At 33.3% G+C, this 7,156-nt stretch overlaps 1 pseudogene; it reads right to left on the bottom strand.

The window, feature by feature from the left end:
• Positions 1–292: 292 nt before the first annotated feature.
• LOC143396495 (calcyclin-binding protein pseudogene) lies at positions 293–1,000 on the bottom strand (annotated as a pseudogene).
• Positions 1,001–7,156: the final 6,156 nt, after the last annotated feature.

Below are 7,156 nucleotides of genomic sequence, written 5' to 3'. Positions count from 1 at the left end.
ATAATTTATCATTTTCATTAGGTAGGACTTGCTTTTTACATCTCAATGAAAATGCCATATAACTCTTTCTTGGGGGTGCGGGGTGGGGGAATGACCACGTACCAATGAAACCATCTTTGGAGTAAGTATTTAATAAGCACATTGTATTTAAATAAATCCTCCAGTAAAGGAGAATTTACTGCCTTTACTGTGTAATTAGTTATGTCAAATTTATATGTGCAGCTCTCCAACATTCTCTTATTGGAAACATCCATATTTCCACATCACAGTCCCCAAAAAGACTTAAATTGTCTCAAAATTCTGTATCTCCTTTCGTTTGCTTCTCTCTTGATTCCACCCAGGCTTTATTAATGGTTCGCTTCATATCATCATCTCCATCTTCATAAATTTTCCTTAGAACATTCATTAATCCCTCACTAGGATCTGTTTTGGTGTCGTGTGAAGGCTTTTCTTTCTCTTTGCATTCTTTTTCAACCCGAGTCAAGTACTCCCACAGTCTGTTTTCTGCTTTCTTTCTACATAAGATGAGAACTGTGTCGGTCTTAACTTTTATTGAACTGCCTTCTACAGAGATGGGTTTCAAGAGATTCTTCACGATCATGGAGTAACTCTTCCCATTGAGATTCTTTACCAAAAGATCAAATGACCTCTCTGTGAAATGAACCCGCATATTCTTGGCGGGAACTTGATGAACTCCCGCTAAAGGGATATAGATTTTCACAAACTTATCGGATTGATCCCACCATAATTACTGATTTTCACGGTAGATCCTGTTGTAATGGGAGCATCCACAGAAGCTAGCTTTTCATTGTCAAGAAGTTCTGGTTTCTTCTATGATTTCTGTTGCATCTTGTTCTTTATTTCTGTCTCAATCTTGTTTTTTTTTTTTTTTTTTTTTTTCTGCTGTAAGGGCATCACATACTCTTTTTCTAGTGGTCTTTTCCATCAACACCTTTACCTCTTCTAGATCATTCTGCAGCTCGTCCAGAGCTGAAGGCATGGTCTGGTCCGCCTGGGTCAGCCTGTGGCCCACACTGGGGATACATCTTATTTAAACCATAAAAATAACTTCATAGATCATATATGAAAATACAACTCATTCCTTTCCAGAGTGGCCTTGTGACTCATTATCTAATTGTTCTATAACTTGTTTAATCATTTTCTGAATAATGAAAATATGGGATTTTTTTGTTGTTTTTTGGTTTTAGGTTTTTTTTTTTTTTTTTTGGTAATTTGTTTAACTTCTTCAAAGAATAAACACGTGAATACTAATGATTCTAATTTAAAGGCAATTCGGGGGCAATTTGAGGGGTGAGGATATAGCTCAGTGGTAGAGGACTTTCCTAGCATGCCTAAGGCCCTGGATTCAGTTCCTAGCACCACAGTATAACAAAACAAATAAATAGCACTTGAAAACTACATTAAAACAAAACAGATGACAATACTTACACAGAATATTTAATAAAAACTACATGCCCTTTCTGTCAGAATTAGAAATTGTTTCCCTCTGCTGACTAGTTTGATTATTTGATTGCACTGAGCTAGAAATCTCTTGACATCTTCAGTGAGAAAGCATTTCAGTTATTTTACACTTAAAATGTAGAGTTGAACCTTATTAACTATTATTCACTTTGAGTAGTCCTCTGAATGAAGAAAGGGACACCTGACCACTGCAGTGATACTAAGCCCTGAAAATTATGTTGTTGAACACTGGCTAAAGTCAATCCCCCACTGGAAACACATGTATTCATACTTCTTTTAATTACCTTTTGCAAAACATGAATTACAGGCTAATTATGAAAAGTAGTCACAAGTTTCTTTCATATTGTTTAGGTACAAAGGGAAAGTGTCATTTTTGTTTGTTCCTAATTTATAAATGAAGAAAATATACAAATTGCGAAAAATTGCATTCTTTTCAGTCAAAGGAAGCTTAATCAGGGATTTATAGATGTTACTTTTCTTTCCCTTTGCAATGTAGATCTAGGCTATATTTCTATAATGGGACACCAGAATTTACAAATTCTTGAAGAACAATGGTTATGATCCAACAGTCACATTTCTTTCAACAAAGAGAAAAAAAAATTCTTATGGTCTAGTTAAGTTCTCAGGTAAAATACAAAGACTATTCTTACGTAATTGCAAGAAAAATAAAGTGGTTTTATGTGTCCAAACTTCATTAAATTTATGTATTAAAAGTCTTAATAGGTTCAGCCTATGCAGGAGTCCCCATTAAAAAGTATTAGAGTTTATATTAGGGAGGCTAGATTTACATATCTAAAACATCTTTGAGAAAGTATATATTTGCTTATTACTTTCTCTTCATTCATCTGAATGATAAACACTGCATACTTATTATATAAAGATAATTTCTAATAATAGCACTCTAATATATATCATTTTGTTTATTAGAAATAAAATTTTAATTCCTCCAACCATGACTGCTAATTTGGGGACATATTCTAGAAAACAATCTAAAAATAATCTAGAAATTATCCCACAGTGATAGCTCTATGAAGCAATTTCTTTAATTTTATTAAGAATACTGTTTGTTTTATCAAAAAGGATCTTTAATAGGAGGGAAATAGAACAAAATTATTTTCCTCTTTCTACACATCTCTTAAATTATTCTCCCTTTGAGTTATTCTTCCTTTAAATAATTATATTATTATCTTATGAATGCAATGATGTTTACAGCTAAAGAGAATTGTCTTTCAAAGGTTTTAATGGGTTAAAGGTATTAAAAGAAAAAATTAGGAATAACTAGTCTTGTTATTATAATTCACACCTCTAAATATTTTCATGCCCTTATCATTGGTACACTTTTATCTTTCTCATTAGATATATTATCTGAATCACTAATACATCAATACACATTTTAGTCCTGAAGGACATATATATCCACCATTATGTTATTATTACTGATGACAGAATAATTATAATTTATGTTCAAGATCAGTATGTCTACAATGTCAAAATTGACCAACTTATATCTAAAAGTTGATTCATTAAAAAATAGTATATTTGTCTTGTCACCAGCTATTTAACAGAATCAGACTTTACATTTACAGAAAAAATATTCTCTTTTATTTATTGCAGCCTTTCAGCATATGTAATCAAGGTTTTTTTTTTCCTCCTTAAAGGTTGTCAGCAGGAAAAGATAAATTTGCGGTAAATGATGACTTCATAACCTGCAATTATGCACATAAATAAATTAGCACAAAATGAAGTATTATCAATCTTAATGCACATTACAAAATTGGGAGAAACATTAGTACAATGACTGTAAATTTGTTGGTTGAGAATCGGTGATGTTAGATTTACTAAAATGTACTTCAGAAATTGTGACCATAGAATGAAATGCTAAATGCTACCTCTTTTCTCCACAAATACACGTAACACTTTACCTGACCACAAAACAATTGAAATTGCCTGTGAACCCAACCAGCAGTTGCAATGATATTGAACTAATGAGCCATAAATGGGAATTAATCTTCATGTGTAGCTTACCTTACTTTTTCAGAAAGAGAGCCCATATTGAACAAATTAAAATAGTACACAGCACTGTTCAGGAACAACAACAACAAAAAAGTATTCCCTATACCCAGACCTGATAACCTTGCAGGGGCAACAGCAACAATGAAGCAATCTAATATTTAAAAAGGCCTTCAAAGGCTGGAAAAAGATGGAAATATTTTTTCCATCACTCCAATAAAACAAGTAAGATTTTATTACATGGTTGCTAGCCAGTTATGTATTTGGTTATTAAGAGTCAAATGAAAAGTAAAGGATAACTTTCTAATGCATCTAAATGGCTCTTCTATTTTATTATTCTCCTCAACAAGGTAAATTTGGACATACAGTAAAATTACCTATACAAGAATTGTACATATCTAACTTATACTGAAATACTGAAATACTTAATTCACTGTAATGACATAAACTAGAACTGACATAGAGCTAATTTTTCAGCATCTGACTACTTTCAATTCTATATTTGGTATAGGCGCTCTGTGCTTGGGATTGGGGTCTCTGATAAACTTCATGATTGTGGAATGCTTGCTGACTAGGAAGTGTCTGGGCAAAGACACAGAGTGCCTGACTACTAGGAAGTTCCTGTGCAAAGACACTGAATGCCTGGCTGCTGGGAAATTCCTGTGCAAAGACACAAGATGCCTGGCTGCTATAGCAATGTTCTTCACAAGGAAACTCTGTCTTTTCAGTTTTGACCTTCACCTCAGGCACACAGCTCCTGGGAACTATAGGGACTTTCAGGTATTCTGACCATGAAAATGTACAGTGAAGTGTTCCTCTGGTGAGCAGGTGGCAGGGTGGGGGGTGATAGGGGAGGTGATGAGAGGAGTGATGGGGGGAGATGGGGGAGTGAGGGAGGCGTTGGGGAGGGGATGAGAGGCGCTCTGTCTTCCACCCTTGGAATGCCCGGCAATTTCTTCTTGAAGCTAGTAAGGTAACTATACAGATACAGTATCTAGTTACTATGGTAATGTCCTTAGAGGTAAGGGTGCTGTCTTAATCAGCCCGGATATGTTTTTAATTATCTAGCACCTGAGATTAAATACTAAATAATAATGTAGTCATGGTAATAACCAGCTATATAACTTTTCATATAAATAAACTCGGCTGCCTGGAGGCGCAGTCACTCTTTCTTTCTCTTTCCTGCCTTTGCATCTTGTCTCTGTGTCTCCTTTTATTTTCCTTACAATTAGGGGCCTTCATTAATCATACTTTATAATTGAACAGTTGTAATGAATATTTATATTAGGAATTCTGGCTTTAGATCCCAAAATGTTTGCAGAGCGAATGTGAAACTACTTTATACCTTTCTTGATTTTCTTTGTTAAAACATAATATGTGAGTTAATGTAAGTAACTTAGGTTTTATATAATTCTCATAGGACTCCTACTGTCAGTCTTACAATAAATTTTCAGTTTACTGTCTTTGCTTTTGTCTTTCTTCCATTGGCTGTTCTCCCAGACTTACTTACAAATGTTTTGAGAATCATTGAATGACATTCCCTCCCATGCTTATTCACTGATCAATTAAAACTTTCTTCTTCCCCAAAGATAATGGTTATTCTCTATGTATTTTAAGTTAAAGGGTAAATAAATCTTTACTCTCCTGATCCTTATAACCAACTGTGGAAAAGAGGTACTTTTTTCTTTTATTGTGTTTTATCTTTTCATTCCATTCCAATAACATCCTTCAGAAATAACCAAACAAAAAATCAGCCTGCTTTCTGAAAATGCTGTCCTTTTACTGAATATTTTAGAGGTACTCTAATGTTTACAACTGATCAGCTTCAATAAAAACATACAAATGGATATAAACAGAAAAAACACTCTTCTTATGACTAAAATAGTTTAGAAATACAGAGGGACATTATTTGATTTATCTTAAGCATAAATGGTCCATTGCATAATTCTTCTCTTAAGCTATTGAAATTTTAGCAAATTGTAGATAAAATAATTTGTTTCAATTTCAAACACCACAGTGGTTTTATACATTCACATCTAGAACAGACCAACACAAAGTCCTTCAAACATAAAATAAAACCATTCCATAAACATACACTTCTTGCCTGCAGTTTCTCTGAAATGATTCCTTAACACATAAAGACAGCAACTGGGATGAGATCTCAAATCCACTCAGAATAAATATCTGAATGTGAGTTAAGTGGTATATGCGATTCTGTATTCCCAATGAGTACTTTTCACCTTTTCTTGGGTAAAAGATGGCTATCCCTGTCTCCCTCTGCCACTGTGAAGACTTGAATGTATTGTCCTTGCAGGTACTCACTTCCCTAACCCCCCCTTTCTATGCAGATGTGATCGATCATGTGATTAGGTTTCACCAGGGGAAAGTTAAGTTGAATGGGTATATGTCACTTGTGTAATTTACCATGAAATTTTATGAAGCAGGTAGAATTAAATGATTTCCTCTCTATCCATCATCTGAATGCAAGGAATCAAAAGCTCTACAAAATAAGGTATATGCTAAAATGAAGTTGTGATCTCATCTTCAAAACAGGAATGAAAACCAGAACAGAGAGTGTTACATGTGTGACAAATGTTTATTGTCATTGATGTTTCAGTAAATATTAGTTCTTTAGGTGGTTGCCATCATCCCAACTAATGTGTTAATATCATATTTAGTTATTTTACTTATACATCTGGGTCTACAAAGCAAAGCAAGTTTATTGAGAATTATTTCTTGTTCATATCTATATCATCTCAGTTGACTATTCCCCATTGCCTTTGGTTTCAAGATTTTCATTAGAACAGCTTGGATTTTGCTATTATAGAAGAACAATTAATTTTTGCATATTTGCCTTATGATCCATGGTCTTGCTACTATAGTTAGTTATTCTATTGTCCTTAAAAAAAACACTTCTGCAGGATTTTCTATTTATCATTTCATCTGCAACAAGATATATACTTTACAAACTCATGTTTTAATTATTCTTTTCCTGATTTATACTGGTTTTTACATATTTATTATAGTATTGAACAGAAATGACAAGAGTAATGTCTTTGCAATTCTTCCAAACTTATGACAAGGGCATGCAATCTTTCCCCATTAAGTGTGCTAGTAACTATAACGTTTCCATGGATGACTTGTGTTGTCAAATAGTTTTTTTTTTTTTTTTGCATCAATTGAGATGATCTTATAGTTTTTATCTTTGTTCTTTTAATATGGATGGTTACATTGATTGACTTTTCAAATGTTAAATCTGCATTGAATTCCTGAGATAAAACTCACTTGACAATGATATAAGATCCTGCTCATGTATTTTTATTTGATTTACTGATAGTTTTAAGGGTCTTTGCATTTATATTCACTAGGGATAGTGCTTGTTTTTTTTTTTTTGTTTTGTTTTTAGTTTGTGGTGTGTGTATGTGTTTGTGTGTGTGTATGTGTGTGATGGCTTTGCTTTGCTAGTAAAAACAACAACATAAAATGGAGTAAGAAGTGTTCGATCCTTTTGTATTTTCTAATAGATTGGGTAGATATGTTATAGTTTCTTCCTTAAGTGTTTCATAGACTTAACCATGATATCTTCTGGGCCTGAAATTTTAGAGAGATTTCATAAATGTCCTCAATATGTACAAGATGATTGTCTATTTTCCCATTTAAATTT

The sequence above is a fragment of the Callospermophilus lateralis genome, chromosome 4 (genome assembly GCF_048772815.1).
Source record: "Callospermophilus lateralis isolate mCalLat2 chromosome 4, mCalLat2.hap1, whole genome shotgun sequence".
NCBI classification, from domain to species: domain Eukaryota; kingdom Metazoa; phylum Chordata; class Mammalia; order Rodentia; family Sciuridae; genus Callospermophilus; species Callospermophilus lateralis.
This window is presented reverse-complemented; position numbering and strand designations above follow the sequence as displayed.